The following is a 17,900-nucleotide window of genomic DNA, read 5'->3' as shown; positions in this document are numbered from 1 at the left end:
TTGTTAGTCATTTGGCCAAGGAAAAAGTCAGTGTGGGAGGTGACTATCCTTGGTCATGGCATGATATAAGAAGGGAAGTCTTGAAGATACTCTGTAACAAGTAGTAGTGCCTGAGTTTGGTTTTAAAGGACACACAGGGTTTTACAGATAGACAAGTGGAAGGGAAATTTTATTGCAAGAAGAGGGAACATCATACCTATTGAGAGCCATGGAAGAATAAACATGACAATCTATTCTGAAAACGTGTTTTTGCCATTTCTTCACATTGCCATCATTCAACCTTGTATATTTCAAACTTCAAATTAAGAACTTAGATATTTTTTCATTTTAACAGTTTTTAATGAAAGTTGTATCAAAGATTACTTTGTTCCTGCATCTTCTCAATAGTTTCTTCCTTGTGTTTGTCCTGGTCCTCTCCTACTGGGCAAGATTTGGCTTTACATTCGGGGATCTTTTTGCTGTCTTTGTCCAGCTTTAGTCTAGTGATAATCACCTTGCTGGGGTGCATGCCCACATGAATAGTTGTATCATTAGCTTGCTCCTGCTGCACTCATTTAATGTAGATGTCATATTTCTTTCTTAGACCTGGACTACTTTGCCAATTTGCTGCCCTTTGTAATGTCTTTGAACAACCTGGACTTCATCATCCTTTTGGATGGGCATGGATTGAACATTGTACTTCTGTCTCAGATCTTCGGAAAGAGGAGGAGACATACTCTTCCTGCAAATGTGGCAAGATGCACTGAAATGCACCATTTATGGTTCTTGCTCTGGTCAGAAGGCACAAAAGGACCAAACTTCATTTTGGCCACTAGCGCTTCATCAATGGCCGCACAAGGGAGAATTTATATTTTAATGTCAGATTTGAATTCCAACCAACTTGCTTATCCCGAAAAAGGATATCTTAAAAATAATGAAGAGAACAGTAACAAAAAAACACATAATTCATATAACTGACCCAACTTGTCTTTCAGACTTCAAATTTTAATCACTTTCTAAATATGATAAAATTTCAGGAGTTCACTCACCACCAAAAAACAATAAAATGAATCATTAACATTATTTTCATTCAGGACAATTTAGATTGGGAGTGGTGGTAGTGGTGGGCAGTACATGGAAACACACCTGTGGAATTCCTTGGAAAAATTGACTGTTGGCTGTCATGGATTTTTGCATAGCTGGGTAGAAGGAAAACCAATGAATATGTAAAGTTTTGGGTGATGGGCAGTTTTATGCAGAAAATGGTTTAGCCAGTGGTAATAGTTGAATTGACCTGTTATATTATATACCCTATTCTATGCTTAAGTGACATTATACAACTGTCCCTATTTTAATGTTCTGAAATGGAAAGAAACATAGGCGTTTACATACATTTCATATTTAACTGTAGGGCTAGAAGAATTTGCTATCAGATTTATTTTATGCCACTGTCAAGGTGTCTGTTTTTAGCATTTTGCCTCTGTGATCTAGATAATGGAAACTGATGTTCAGAACAGTTGTCACCAAACTTTGTATCTTGGCTCTCTCATGATATATCTGATATGGTGGTTTTCAGAAGAAAAAGTCATACATTTGAAAATAAGTGAATTAGTAAACTGTTACATGTAGAGTCTCTCAATTATTATTATTATTACTATTAGTATGGGCAAGGTTGTGGAGTGATTAATCTTAGAATTAGAGTTGAATTTCAGATTAGAAATATGGTTCAGTATTTCATTTTAGCACTACCCAGAATGCTAAAGGAACTTACTCAAAACTACAAAGCCAGTTAATAGCAGAGTTGAGACCCTAACCCTAACCACCCATCTTGGTCTAGTATTCTTTCTACCACATCGTGCTGCCTCTGATCAAAATATTTGATCACCATTTCACCATTTCATAACTATTTTAAAAAGTTTTGAAAATATTTGATAGCAGCCCAAGTTCTGCTTAAGATAGGACAGTGAATAATATATCGCACCAGCTTTCATGTATAGCCTAGTTAAAATAATCACATATCTGATGATTTTGACATCTTGTAACTATTTGTCCCTGCACTTATTCATTCAACAAGTACTTTATAAGCACCTAATATATGTAATCAATTTACTAGGCACTGAGAAAATGCTAATGAATCAGGAAAATTATTCCTGTCTTGTGGAGCTTCTAGTATATGCTCCAAAAGAGAGGAATAGTATAATTATAATATAGCATTCTTTTTTGAACGTATGTATTTTTCTTTAGAAATACATATAATAATATAAACATAAACCAAAATAAAATATCACATAAAATAAATATTATATTAATATAAACACACACACATAAATAATATGGCATAATGCAAAGACAATATACTAGTAATCAGGAGATACAGATTTTAATTTTGGGTTTTGCCTCTGAACAGCTGAATGACTTTAGAAAAGTTACATAACTTCCCTAGGTCCCAGTTTACTACTGGTCTGTAAAACGAGGAGAATAGATAAATCTGTGCTATCCAATATGGTAGCCATGTGCCAGCCTGGAATCACCCATTCGTCCCAGAAGCTCTGGTTCCTTTCTGCATGGAATAACAGTAAAGACCAAGATATGGGCACTAGGTATACTCGTTCCTGTTATATTTTTGCTTCCAGGGCTCTTTCACTGGACAGAGCTCTTATTGTTACTTTTCCTTAAGAGTACCTGTCTGCACTACCAACAAAATACAGACCGACTCATAGAGAGAGAGCAGGCAGACTACTATGAGGGGGACAGGGGAATGGAAGGGGGCGGGGTGGAGGGATTGAACAAAAAAGAAAAAAGAGAGAGAACTCATGGACATGGACAACAGTGCGATGGGGAAGGGAGGTGGAGGTGGAGGTGGAAGAAAGCATAGAGGGGATAAATGGTGATAGAAAAAAATTAATTTATAAATAATAATAAATTAAATTTTTTTTTAAAAAAACCTCTGCCAAAATGGAAAAGAAGTGTACCTGTCTTCTCTCATTTACCTACCTGCTCCTGATTCTTTCATTCTGTTTGCCCCCTTTCTGCATCTGCAGTGCACTGTTACTGTACTAATCAACCTTCATTCCTGATTGGCTCTTCTCTGTCACAGATCCAGTTATTTGGAAAGTTGATACAATGTTGACTTTTTTTTCCTGGTGGATATATGGTTAGATTGTGATTTGTTCTATTTCACACTTTCGTTTGACCAGTTTTTACATCAAATTTGTCTACCAGTTAGAGTGCAATATTCTTCTAGCAGCTGCCGTAGCTCTTTTCTCCTGTCACAACATTTTGAACTAAGTCTTTTTATTTTCTTTTAATTTGAAATTTGTTCATTAATATATTCATAAATGCATCATGACTATGATTGGTATTCCAGATAATAAGGTGGAAAAGATGGACTCATCCTGCAGTATTACCCTATCCTTCAATAGTATTCTAATCAAAGTCCATACCACCAAAATACAGGGGTGGGCAAAAGTAGCTTTACAGTGGTTCTTAGGGAAAAAGACATGCAGTTTATGATAATTACAATAGCTTTATTAACTGAAAAGAATGTCACAACTGTAAGCCTACTTTTTCCCACCCCGTATTGATCATTGTTTTCACTAGAAGATAGATACACGGAGATTCATTATACTAGTAGCTCTATTTTTGAACGTTTTCATAATGAAAGTTAAGTCAAGAAAACATCCAAAGTGTCAATAAAGCATCTTACAGATTTGCCTCAGCTTGTTATCAGAAACTTTTGCTGAGCAACATCTGTTTCACCGTTGATGAGAAGATCAACTGGGATGTTTTTTGTTCATGGAGAACTTATTTAGAGTTTTCACTTTTTGTTGTTGATAATCCTCACCTGAGGGTATTTTTTCATTAAATTTTAGATAGAGTGGAAGAGAGGTGGAGAGTGAGAGAGAGAAAAACATCGATGTGAGAGAGACACATTGATTGGTTGCCTCCCACACGACCCAACCGGGACCGGGAAAAAACCTGCAACCCAGGTACATGCCCTTGACTGGGAATTGAACCCACAACCCTTCGGTCCTTGGGCTGATGCTCTATCTGCTGAGCCAAACTGGCCAGGGAAGAGTGTTTACTTTTTAAAGTAAATATATGACTCTAATGAATGGATTCTGTGCTTTAAATATCTTTAAATAAAATCCTTTCCAAAAGGATTCTAAAAATTACATTTACATTATGTATTTATGCAACCATGGAATCCTGGTTTTGAGGCCAGGATCTAGTGCTATCCTAATGCATGCAATATCCTAAGATATTGCCTATTTATTTGGCAGTGGTTGACCCTCCTGTGTATGGATAACCTGTGCCCAAACTGCTGATTCTACAGCCCACCCATCTCCAGAGGTGAGCTGTCGAGAGGAGTTACAGCAGCAGACTATACACATCCTGTTGTTTATTCCCCTGGCTGTATCTCTTCCTTCCTTGCATGTATTGCTCCTGCAAGTGAAACTCATTTGACTCTCATAATGAACAAGGTGCTGACATGTTTAAATTAGTTTTCTCTTTTAAGGGATTTCTCATTTAAGATATTAATTTGCACTGTAAACGTTTTCTTCCGTGATGTTTCCAAGAATCCAGATTTGAATAATCCTTAATCCTCAATGAGTGAAGTTCAAAATAATAAACTGTAATGTATGTAATAGTCTGTTCATTCCAGCCTGATTAATTCCAAACTCCCTGCAATCAGGGTAACTATTCTCCTGGAAGCACTCTGGAAAAAGTTTTGCATGCCAAATGAGACATAAATGAATAATCACCCCATAAAATATTAAGGTTTGCTTAGGAAAAAGACATTTTTTGGACATTTAATGTTTGCTGGCTGAAACAAGGTTGTGTCCTAACAAGCTTATCCACTACTAATTACAAAGCACTTTCCTCCAGTGCACATTTAGTCCAAATGTAAATATTCCAAACATAATTACCCTCAGAAGGCTACAGTCTGAGAACATTCCCAGTGGAATGCTCCAGTTCTCTCATTTCTCTGTTAATAGTTCCTCACATCTTTTTTTTTTTTTTTTTTTTTTCATGCTACAGATGTTCTGAAAACATAGGCTGGGTGCTTTTGGTTGCTCAATAAGAATTTTAATCTTTTATATTTTAATAATTTGGAAAATGTAATATCTCCTTCATAGTCATAAATTTTAATTTGGTTGTCACAAACCACCAAAATGATCATACAAAGCAAAAAAATTTACAGATATTAATTTTAATAAAAATTAAAATTTGACCTAGTTGTAATTCTGTATTTCTTCTTTTCCCAATCACCTTATTTATCATTAGTTTTGAAATGATCTAGGAAATATTATTAAAAATATAAATTTAAAATACTCCTTATATCTAGAGATTAAAACGAAAAAATTTTCATGTTTTTTAAAAAAAGTTTGTTGAAATGTGTATAATATCATTCTATGTGGGTACCTAGGAGTCTATAATTATGTGTGTGGTCAGGTAACAAATATAAATTGACAATTGTTATTTTATATATTTTCACATATCCAAAAAGCATTGTTGTTAAAGTAAATGTGTTACTTTGGAGTTTTCAAAAGTACTTTATCTTTTTCTAATCATAAAAGTTAAATATGCTTATGATAGAAAAATCAGAACATATATTTAAAAAATAAATACAAAAAATTCCCTTAGTTCTACAATCCAAAGACAGTTATATTTTTACACATTTATTATACTTTTATATTCAAATTTGTTCCTTTTTTTAAAAAAGTATTTTATTTCCTCTTATCATTATAAATTTTAGAAACATTTTTAAATATTTTTCAAAATTTAACCATAAACCATATTATAGTTAGCCATATTACCATGTGTGGTATCTTCAATTTTCTTTAAACAATAATTTTGTGAAACTATAAGTGCATGTTTGCACTTTATACTTTTTTATTTAGGAAAGGAAAATAATTCTAAAAGTCAAATTCTTTGGTTAAGGGATACAGTTGCTTTAAGACTTTTGACATATTGCTCACAAAAAAGGTTTAAACCAGTTTATACTTTCCAAGGGTATAAGGGTATCTGTTTTTATTACCTCTTTACCAGCATTTAGTATTTTTTATTCTTGAAATAGGAAATAAATGGAGAGATAAAAGCTAAATCTACTTAGATCTAATAATTTTATTTTGGAATTTTTAAAAAGACTTCTAATGATATTAGAGTTTTTTATATTTGTGAACATGTGTTAATTCACCTTTGGCCAAGCATCTGTTCATATCCTTTGTTCACGTGTTTAGTGCAGACTCTTTAACATTTGTGATTTTAGGAAGTTTCCTCCTTGCAGAAATTTGATAATTACTTACTTTAATTTTGTGCTTGATTTTTACATTTTGAATTTGTACACTTAATTACTATTTTTTTCCTACTGGATATAATTTGTAACCCAAAGTACTATGCAAATGGTTATTATTACTATATAAACATTATTTTATCCATTTGAAGGTCAGATTTAACAGGTAACATATTATCTGACCATATGCTTTCCCACAAAGACATTTTATTTATTTATTTTTAATTAATTTATTTTTATCTTTATTGTTGAAAGTATTATAGATGTTCCCCCCTTTTCCCCTATTGATACCCTCCTCTCTGCTCCTACCCCTCATAGTACACTTATTTTTTAAATTCGTTTGGTATGTAGTTGATGAAATGGTATGAGTAAGGGTTATAAACAAAGATCCCTACACTCATGACTTGTCCTAGAATTATTTAATGAATAATCTTTTCTTTTTGTTGTTGATTTGAGAACTTTTCTTTATCATATACTTTAATTTTTGTAGCACTGTACTATTTTAATATTTGGACATGTTATAACTCTCCTCATAATTATTATTTTTCAATTTACATCTAGTGTTTATCTAAATATATTTTAAGATCATTTTGAAACTTTTAAAGAAATGATTTTTGGGTATCAGTGAGCCTGTAAATCAATTTGGAATGATTTGACATCTTTAAATTATTCAGTTTTTCTTTCCAAAGACATGGTATATTTTTAGTTTTTTCTTTCTGTAGGTCACAGAATTTGACTAATGTGAAATATCTTGTCTTTTACATGATCAAGGTAGATATTGATAAATGTATAATTATAATATCTGTACTAACAATATTTATCTCTTTCATTGTCTAGCTAGTTATTGCCAGGCATACAGGATGGGACAAAAGTTGGTTTACAGTTGTGAATACGTGAAACAGAGTTTGTTCTTGTATTATTATTTATTAATTATTACATAAGATTTCATACGACTGTAAACCTATTTTTGCCCCACCCTGTATAATAATAATATAATACCTACATTCATTAGCCTTGGGTTTACTAAGCAATTATTTTGTTTAATTTTCAAAATAATCTGAGTAAGTGGACATGATCATTTCCATTTTACAGATTACAAGAACTAAAATTTAGAGAGTTTGAGTAACATGTTCAATTTGTAATTTCTGAGTGATATACCCAAGTCTGTCTGACCTCTGACTTCAAAGTCTATGCTTTTAATTGCACTGCAATATGAAAGCTATTAAATTTTATACTTTTAACCTACATTCCTATTGACTGGATTTTAGGATTTAGATGAAAGTACATTTGAATTACAAATTTCAAATCAACATTCTTTATTCCCTGTTGCATACTCCTCAATAAATCCTCTATTGAATTTCAAAGAATACTCCAAAAACAAGAACTCTCAAATGACTGTCAGTAGAAATTGTCAAAAGAAGATTAGAAAGGCTCTATTAATATTTATGTATACATTTTGTCCTTAGCACAAACTTCGTCATTTAAAAAGTATATCCCTTTTCCACCCCTGGAATTTCTTATATAAAAACTTCTACACACTTCAGAAATTCCTACTTAATTTTTTTTATACATTAGACAATCACCATAATGACATAGTATTAGTACACCTACTGTGGTTACAACAGAAAAAATAAGTAAAGCCAGGTCATTTGACTCTCAAAAGGCTTTTCAGGATTGTATTCATGAACTGTAGTTTCTCAACACAGCTTAACTGACAACAGAAGTTTTAAATGACTATTAAGAAATGAATGATGACATATCAAATAATAGCTTATGAACAATGTAACATTTCTTCAGAATGAAGAAGAGTCCTTATAAAATGAGACCAGACCATATAATTTTCTAGAAAAACTGCACATTATGGAAAATACTTAATGGAAGAGGAGGGAAAATGGCTCAGTCTTACAAGACTGTCACCCAAGATCTTTGGTGTTCTGATGGGTCAGTCTAACATGGGGGCAAGAGTCACCTTCTTGTTTTAATGCATCATGTTTTCATGTTAGTTCAAGTGATGAAAAATGAAAAACAAAAAACAAATTCAAAACACACACTAAATTTTGGGGGTCCTTCTCTTCACTGGAGCCACAAGCATGGATTATTTTTGTTTAGTTAATGAACTCCCTCTTCTGTATTAAGTTCACCTGAACATGTATTATTTCATCTAAAACTGAGGTTTTGTTGTGATTTTGAAGAGGTTCACCAGAACCCAGTATTTCCATGCATATGAAAACATACAAACACCATTTTTATTAATGTTCTGTCTTTTTGACCAGTGTAACAGTGGGATTGGCAGATATAAACTCAGAGGCCATGGCAAATAAGATGGTAAAACTAGAACTTTATTCTTTGACTCACATCAGCTGTGAACTCTTTTCTTTATTTGGCTGTGTAAATCATGTAAGTACTTCTCAAAGAAAAATTCTAGCAGTGACTAAAAAGCAGCTCCCATACTAGAGACTGAGTACTCTTTGGGAGCTAGAATCTTCTCTGATCCCAGAAAGGGTCTCAAGCACCAAGACAATGAAGAGGTTGATTCCAAAGCCTAGGGCATAGTGTCTCGTGCTTAGAATAACTGCAATCTGAACTGCTGCTATCATTATAAGAAGCATCTAACCTACAATGAATATCAAATAACTGTTATAGCGTGCTCAGAAGTTAGTTATGAAATTCATAAGATGTAGCACCTCTGTTTTGACACCTGAGAACTTTCTCATTGCAACCTTGAGTCCTTTTTAGACTTTACTGTACATACAAACCACCTAGGATGACGATTCTTATTCTGTAGGTCTCAGGTAGGGCCTGAGATTCTGAGTAATTCACAGCAGTGCTGACACTGCTTATTTGTGGATCCCACTTTCAGAAGCAAGACCTTGACCAAAAAAAGATTCTAGCTGACTTTTATTTAGCCCACTGTGAAGGCAATCACGGCTCCCTTAATATTTCAATAGCTTTTACTGCTCCATTATATATTAAAGAATTTGGGGATGAATCCTTGGAGTGCCAAAGAACTTGTACATAGTTTAAGATAGCTTTATAGTCTGCAGTGAAAAAAATCCCATTAGAGGGATCAGTCAAAAGGTTCTTCAAAAAGTAATAGTTCTTCAAATTTTGGAAACATTGCACAAAATTCTCAGTGGTCTTCATCAGGCTTCTTGAAATGGTAGATATTTCTAAAGGGGCTCTTTGCACATACTGGGCTGGCATGCTACCCTTTTGATGTTCAATTAACACTACTTCCATGACCACTGACTTCTGTAAAAAATCTTTGCTGAATATTGCATGAAAGAAGATGCTCTTCTATAACATTGGCTGGAAAAGTATTAAAAGAAATGCACAGACACAGATGCCATGGTCATGACATTGAAGTACAAGTAAGACAGGTTTGCTGGAGGCACTAAGAGTTGAGGCTGCTGTACAGACACCTCTTATAATATCCAGTTACTTTCTGATAATATTGTGCACTAACCACACCATATGTAGTGACCATCCTGCAGGAAAACTCAACAGCCTATGTTTCCCTGACTCCTTGTAGGAACAGCAGTCAGGAGATCATGAAGCTGACTGTAAGATCATGTTTGACTTGTGGAGGACATGACCAGTGAGTACAAAGCCAGCAAGCAAGCAACTCCAAATATAATAGGCCCTAATGAAAAAGGGCTCATTTGTGATCTCTGCAGTGGTCAGATTTTTATCTGGTGGTGATAAATAAGGGGTGGGGGGAATGGATATGCATGTCTCATCATATGGAAAAACCTAGATAAGCAGAGGATCGCAGTGGGGGAAAATCCAGGAGTGACTCAGTAAACTCTATGGCTGGTCAAACTTTCCATTCCAGTGTATATTCAAAATTTATTCCTTTCTGAAATTAGTGCCAACTTCCTCTGTTCAATTCCAACTTTTGCCTCTTCCTGTTAGTAGTAGCTATCAAGTTGAGCCTTCCTTGTTGGCCTCTTTGATTCTCCTGTCTTCAACTAAATATTATATGTGAAATACTGTACAGAAAACCCATGGTCTTGACACTTTATTATTATTTTTTCTACTATAGAGGTAAAGAGTGTAGGAAACTTGGAAAATATAGAAGTGTAGAAAACCAAACCCAAATTTTCCATAGTTCTTATTAAAAAATAACCACTATTAACACTTTAGTTTATTTCTTTAGAGTCACTTCCTACTAAGCACTTAAATTTGTTTTTGTTAAAGCAATATCAAAACTCAGAAAACCTTTAAAATTATACAAATATGTCTAAGACTCCATGTCTCCCCCGCCCCCAATGCCAAGTCTCACTCTCCAGAGATAAACATTTTAAATTTTTATCATTAGCCACTGAATTTTTAAAAATGTTTTATTGATTTTTTAGAGAGATAGGAAGGGAGCGATAGAAACATTGTTGTGAGAGAGAAACATCAATTGGCTGCCTCTTGCACACCCCCTACTAGGGATTGAGCCCGAAACTGGGACACGTGCCCTGACGGGGAATTGAATTGGGACTTCTTAGTCCATGGGACACACTCAATCCACTGAGCCATACCGTCCGGGCAGCCACTGAATATTTTTAAGGGATTTTGTTTGATTGTTTATCGTGGTTACTCTCTAGCCTCCAATAATATGTTTTACTGCTATTTCTTGACTTATTAATTTAGACAGTATTCATCAACTTATGAAAGATGAGGAAATTAGGACACAGATATTCCTCCACCTTCCTGATTTTTGTTATATTTGTTTTATTGTTGAAGTTTATAATGTTGATATTGTCACGTGGCTTTAAGTTGCTATTGTGTGCTGTGTTTGTAGACTGAGTTTGGAAATGTAAACTCAGGGGAAAGAGGGGGAAAGGGAAGCAGGAGGACCCGTTGCCTCAGCACTTAGTTGGTTACCCGGTGTTCCGAACTGACTTTTGCTAATGTTGTCTCTGAACTTGGAATATCTCTGCGAATTCTTTGGAAAGGAGTCCTCTTACCTATGAAGTTTTATGCTGTAGTTTTTCATTCCTTTATTTGCTCCTTCAGTCTGATACTATTTAGTTTCTATCTTCCAGAATTTTCCTCAACTGCTATATCCATTCCATAATTCTATCCCATAACGGTATGTTTTTAATCTTTAAACATTTTTTCCATTTAATTTATGGCTTTTCGGTCATTTCATTGGGACTTCAGGAGGCAAGTTAGATACGTGTGTTCAGTTCACCACTTCACAACACTAGGAATACTTTCCCCTATATAGCCATTGTTTGGTTTCAGCCATCTTATTATGAACCTGATATCTTACTGATTGGATTGATTTATTTAGATCTTAATAAAAACAAAGCTATAAGATCACATCAGTATTTATTCAGATGCCAGGAACCTGAAGCTCCTTCTGCTTTGTCTCTGCCTTTGGCTATTGGCCCTTTGTTTCTTCTGTGAGATCAGTGATTTTCAACCGGTGGGCCACAAAAAATGAGAAAACATGCAATACCTGAACACTTAGTCAGGGGCTCTGAGTTCCCATCCTGTGGTGCTTACATCCTAGAAGGCAGGGATACGTCATATCCTGTAGGACTATAGCTGTCAGCTCCACACAACTGGCAACACTTGAAGGACAGAATGAGTAATGCTGCCGGCTTAGTGGACACATCATTAAAGCTCCTGGCTGGCCTGTCAACACCCCACGCTATCTCGTAGTGAACCATGGGACATCAGAATCTCTTTGTCCATAGATCTGTGACTATGTAATAATACTAATACTAATAATCACATTAAAAGAAAAAATTAATATTATAATTCAATTCTTAAAATTTGAGAATACCAGTGTCCTACAATAGAGTAATGGTTAAATAAATTATGACATCTGTAAAATGGAAATATGAGACTATTATAAACGCTATTTATGAAAATGTTTAAGAGAAAATTGTTATTAAGTGAAAACTACAATATAAAATTATATATATAGTTTGGCTCTGTGTAATAAGTGAGCTATTTCAGCTAAGTAGAATATTACTTAAATAGTTTTTTGGTTTTTTACCAATTATTATTTTCCACTGTGCTCTGTTGAATTCCAGATTATCTTGTTTTTGTTTTTTTATCCTCACCGGAGGATATTTTTCCATTTTTTGTACAGATAGAGTGGGAGGGAGAGAGAGGAAGAGAGAGAGAGTGAGAGAAACATCGACGTGAAGGGACACATCGAGTGGCTGCCACCCGCACGACCAACCAGGGCCGGGGACAAACTACAACCGAAGTACATGCCCTTAGCGGGAACCGAACCCGGGTCTCTCCAGACCGCAGGCCGACGCTCTAACCACTGAGCCAAACCAGCCAGGGCCAGATTATCTTGAACAGATTCCATAACACTCTGGTTACTTTCAGGTTTTAAAGTATAGTCTAGTTTTAAAACGTTAATCTCATTTCTGATTCATTGTTTATCCTTCCTCCATGCAGTAGAAGTAGGAGGCAGTGCAGCTGGCCGTGGTGGAGGGGTCAGAGGTGAGGAGGCCTCCCTGGCCTCCCTCTGGTTTAGCATGTTCATGTCTGATGCCAGTGCCCTAGAGGAGGACATGGTCTCCAAGCAGGTGGAGTGTGGTTCCCTTGGGACAGTGCTCAGATTTACTCCTCTGTTGCTGTGAGGAAGAGAGCAGCCTTCCCTCACGTCGACCATCAGTTTATCCTCCCAGCTTCTTCTTTGAGTTGTGGATCTACCACCCAGCAGCCTCCTGGACAGCCCCATCCTCATCTGCTTCTCCTCCAACTCCCCACTCTTCATACAGAATCAGAAAGCCTCAGATGGCCTTGCCATATCCTTTTATGGTCATGGTGAACCAGACTGGGGACAGGAACCTGCATCTTCTTGTAGGTATATTATATCTTTAAGCCTTATTGGAAGTGTCTACTCTCACCTTCAAACATTTTTTGACTAGAAGTGGGCATTTGTCTCTATGGATGCCCCATGAACAGTGGGAAACTCTCCTAAGAACTGTTTCAAATGCTCTTATTCCAACGGCACAAAGTTACAAAGGGGCTGCAGCCCAGCAGGCATCAGTCAAGGAGTGAGATGCCGGTCTCCCCTTCTTCAAGGGACCTTATGAATCTCTCTGAATTATTCTCCCGGATTTCCTCTCCTCACTCTCACTCACTAAGTCTTTCCTTTGTGAGGTGAAGGCAGAGAGAGGCATTTCCTAGGGTGTGGCTGGTAGTGGTAAGGTTGGCTGTATACTTTTTAATAAGCCCTGGTAGAAGGTTTTGAGTACTAATTATTTATGGCCCCTTAGAGAATGATCTCAACTTTGGGCAGTGGCCACAATTCTGGGGCAATAGGAATGATCCCACACCACATTCCACTTAGCAAAAATGGAAAGGGGAAAAGCTAGAGACATTTCAAGTTTAATAATTTTTATCCCACTATTTGTATTGTTTAATTTATATTACCTGGAAAAAATGTCTTCTTAAGTCATCCGACTATTATGGTTTTCCTAAATGTCTTGCATATGCCATGGTGTTAGAGTCTACCTAGATTTTGTTCCCAGTTATAATTTTGCTTGTTACAGACTGGACCGAGACACATGACATTACTGCCCTGTTCTTCCTACCCTGCTACCTGGTCCAGATGCCATGGCCTCAGGCTCACTCTTGTTCTGTCACTAAGAGCAGGCAACGGGCCAGTATGCTCAAGAGAATAAGAAAGAGAGTTCAGTGAGGCCAAACAAGACAAGTGAGCTCATGCTTCCTGCATTTGGACTTCTTCTCTGAGCCAATACAGCCAGATCCCTCCTTGCTGTTTCAGGATCCAACAGTGAGTTGCAGGATTCCTGGTACTCGCCGTTGGCCTGGACTTGCCACAGGTCCTGCTTTGCCTGTCAGTTTTCAGAAAGGACACCGTGTGCATGTCGGCTTCACCAAACTGGAATGCCAGATTCTGACGCATCACTAACTTCTGCCCAGGTCAAGCCACTAAAACTTCTTTCACCAAAGCTCACAACAGCCATAAATAGCAGTATTTTTAAAATCTTGGTAAAATATACATCAGTATACATAAAATTTACCATTTTAACCATCTTAAGTGTAAAACTCAGTGGCATTAAGTACAATCAAAATGTACTTTTTGTCACGTTTTCCCTTGTGCGAAGTGGGTCCTCCTCTTGCTTTACTTAGCCGAATACAAGTTACCTAGATAGCAGCAGTGAGAAGAAAATTTAAATATCTTTTATAATTTCTTTTCCTTGGGAATCATATTTCTAAAATTAGTTTTCCTATTGATTTAACTATCAAGAAAAAAAATTTCAGATGCTGAAATCAAAGAAGATTATTTGAATTTACCAAGGCATTAAAGATTTTTTTTAAAAAGAAAAACCATTTTACTTTCTTTTTAAGAATTCAGTATTTCACTGAACTGAAAGTATTGGGGAGAAAAGTCACCTGAGTAATAAAGCATGCATCATTTGAATAGATTAAAGTTCAAATCACTGCAAAGCAGCTTATTTTTCATCCATCACCATGGATACAGAAGGACAGCTGAAGTGCAAGCATCTGACATCACAAGCATGCCCAAGCAGGCCTGGGAGGAGGGCGCCGCAGCAGCACCACAAAGGACAAGAAGAACAGCAGCGAGGGGCGGGGGAGGGAGCGGCAGAGGGAAAGGGTCATTGTTAAGATGATGAATCAGAAGTTCAGTTGGGAGGATTAAATAGAAGGAGGCACGAGGCCAGTTGAGAAGCTTGGAGACCAGCGGTTGTTTACATCGGCCTTTTAATACCTTCTTAGACAGAAATAGAACCAGAGGGAGACGGAGAGAGAAGGTATACCATCAGATCATTCACTACTCAAATGGCCGTTTTGATAGTTTCTTTTATGTCCTCCTTATTTTATGTTTAGGTTTTTATTTTAACTAATGTCCTAAAGCTTTGACCTGCCTGGCTCACCTAACATTAAAAATCAATTCCCGGAGTAGGTACAGCTTGAAAGAATCAAAGGAACCAGTATCCACAGGACAAAAGAAAGTGGTAAATATTGAGAAAAATTTGCTATTTTAGGTAGTAAGTTCTTCATAAACAGATACAATCTTTAGTTTATTTTAAATTTTGTATTAACTTAAATTTTTGTGTCCTATCAAAGGGCAGTGCATTTATTTTCAGGCTGCTGCATAGTGTAAAAGGCCTGGACTCAGGAACCCTGGGTTCAGAGGTGGCCTGGCCAAGGATTACCAACAGCTCTACAGAGAAAGCCCTGATTTGTAGCATTTGCTGATTTCTGTGATATAACCATTTTCACCATGCCTGATTTCCAGCTGCCAGTGTGATGTCATCTGGCTCGCAGAATTTTTGAAAGTGTAACAATTGACCCTTGTGAGCCAGTACCAGTGAGCTCTTGAATATGAGTGACTGGGTTCTGTGCCAGCTCTGACACCAACTAGTGGTGGGATCTTGAGCACCTCACTGGGCCTCTGTTTCCTCATCAGATTAAGGGTTGGTGCTGGGCTCAATCTTTTGTTGTTAAAATTGTGCATTGGTCTGTCTTAGTGGTTTGAGAGAGGATTCTTCGGGGGCTGATCTGGAAAGGGGTATTTAAGAGATTCTCAGTTCTGAGGGTTCTATCTCCTCACATCCACTTTAACTTTGCAGGGCCATCCTGACTCTTTCAAGAAGTATTTTAGATTTCTATGAAACTAAAAATGTGAGTCAAACACCATTATACTGATGTCCGTGGACAGTACTGGACTTACAATGGTACTTTCTCATTCTTGGTTAAAGCTTAAACTAAACATTGGCTGAGAGAGTCAACCATGCTTGAGTGGAATTGGATCCACAGAGTCCAAGACATTTTTTAAATGAGGAAGATCTTCGAGACAATTTCTTCAAGAGTTTTCAAATATGCCCAAAGGGTGCATCAGAGTCCCCTTAGAATGTGTGTGTGTGCGTGCGCGTATACGCACATGTGCACGCATAAACACATGTGCACACTAAATAGGTTGTAAGCCACTGTATCCCTCCCCTCCCCACTGCCATGCCCCCTTCAACAGAGAAGTAGCTCTTATGTTTTAAACATTGAGCTTCCCTATAAGATTGCATTTGTGAGAAGGCTTTGCTGGGGTCAGGTGGGGAAGTAAGCAAAGACATCTGATTGGTGCCATTTGCTTTGGTAACCAACCAGAAACCAAGCTTGAACCAAGTACACTGCCTTGTCTCACAACCAGTAAGGGGCAGAGTCATATCTGGAATTCAGGTCTCCAGGTTTCCAGACCATTATTTCCCTTTTCAGAAGCTTGGCTACCAGGGGCCACTGCTTCCTCGAATATGCCTCTGGATACACAATCTAACCCCAGATTGTCCAATAGGGTAGCCAAAACTCACACGTGACTACTGAGTACTTGAAATGTGGTTGGTCTGAACTGAGATGTGTTGTAGCTATAAAATGTACACCGAGTTCAAAGTGTTAGTACCAAAAAAAGTGAAATACCTGTATCTCAGTGATAATGTTTAAATATTGGTTACATGTAGAAATAATACTTAAGATATACTATGTTAAACAAAATATATTGTAAAAGTTCACTTTACATTTTAAATCTGTTTAAATATGACTACTAGACAATTTAAAATTAAATATGTGGTTGATAGAATGTTCTCATTAGACAAATCTGATTTAACCTCAGAGTCCGTCTCCTCTCCTATTAAAAGTGGAAAATACCTGTTTTTCCTATTTCTCAGCGTTGTTTCAAAATCCAGTGAGGTAATCTTGTGAAAGTGCTGTGGAAAGTGCTACACAAATATAAGATCACACTCCAGGATGTTTTAATACTTGTCTGGTCGCCTATTGTGTTACTTGCTCCCTGGAAGATGCTAAAATTATTGTGGAGTTTTTCTTTTGCTGATGTTTATATGGTTTCTGTGTATGTGTATTGGGAGGGGTGTAAAATAATAATGTAGGCTACAAACCTAATAATGAGCACATTTATTCAGTCTTCTCATTTATATTCTGTGTGTGCACTGAGTCCATCAACTCATTAGCCTCAGTACTGAGCCATATAGATTGCAGATGCTGCTTACATACAGTAAGGATCTCAGCTTGAGTTATAGACCTCAGGATCCTCCTGGGAAAGAACTTTTCCAAGGGGAAAAGAGTCAAGCACAGCTATCTCAATCGAGAGCTGTCAGAGAAGATAATGTCTGACTGCATGGTGACCATTATTCAAATCCATCCGAGGCCAGCTCCCTCCTGTGTTTGTGTTATAAGGCAAGAGAAGTAAGGACTGCTATAACAAAAAATGTTATAGGGTGTATGTACAAGGGTGGCTTAAACAACAGAAACTTATTTCTCACAGTTCTGGAGGCTGGCAAGTCCGAAATCAAAATGCTGGTAGATCTAGTGTCTGGTAAGAGGGCCCACTTCAGGTTTGCAGATGACTTCTTACTCTATCCTCACATAGCACAGATCAGAGAGCTACCTTTCTGGTGTCTTCTTATAAAGACACTAACCCCATTCATGAGGGCTTTCCCTTCATGACCTAATTACCCTCCAAAAGGCCCCATCTCCTAATTCTGTCACATTAGGCATTAGATTTCAGCATATGAATCTGGGGAGACACAAACATTCAGTCTATAACAGCAAGTAACAGTTCACTGGGACCCATCTAAAGGCGTAATGCACAGGGTGGAGC

At 36.7% G+C, this 17,900-nt stretch overlaps 1 pseudogene; it reads right to left on the bottom strand.

Annotated features, from left to right (window-relative positions):
• Positions 1–352: 352 nt before the first annotated feature.
• On the bottom strand, positions 353–803 carry LOC118620709 (annotated as a pseudogene).
• Positions 804–17,900: the final 17,097 nt, after the last annotated feature.

This window comes from Molossus molossus, unplaced genomic scaffold (genome assembly GCF_014108415.1).
Source record: "Molossus molossus isolate mMolMol1 unplaced genomic scaffold, mMolMol1.p scaffold_m16_p_8, whole genome shotgun sequence".
NCBI lineage: Eukaryota > Metazoa > Chordata > Mammalia > Chiroptera > Molossidae > Molossus > Molossus molossus.
Note: the sequence above shows the minus strand (reverse complement) of the source record. Positions and strands in the feature narration are given on the sequence as shown.